The sequence below is a fragment of the Galeopterus variegatus genome, unplaced genomic scaffold (assembly GCF_000696425.1).
Source record: "Galeopterus variegatus unplaced genomic scaffold, G_variegatus-3.0.2 Scaffold14478, whole genome shotgun sequence".
NCBI classification, from domain to species: domain Eukaryota; kingdom Metazoa; phylum Chordata; class Mammalia; order Dermoptera; family Cynocephalidae; genus Galeopterus; species Galeopterus variegatus.
In genome coordinates this window covers 26,740-26,958 of record NW_007740589.1, presented here as the reverse complement: position 1 = coordinate 26,958, position 219 = coordinate 26,740, and positions in this window count along the sequence as shown.

Here is a 219-nt window from a genome sequence, read left to right as displayed (position 1 = left end):
TAATATACATATTATATTTTGTACATATAATATACATATATTTTATATATAATATATAAAAAATGGTTTATATATATGTATGCATATGTATCTAGATATGAAGATATACATACATCCAATAAAGAATACCAAAAAAAACATATAACAAAAATACCCAACTTCAATTAAAAAAAAAAAAGGAAACAAAAATGGGTGAAATACTTCAAAAGAAGCCCTGAT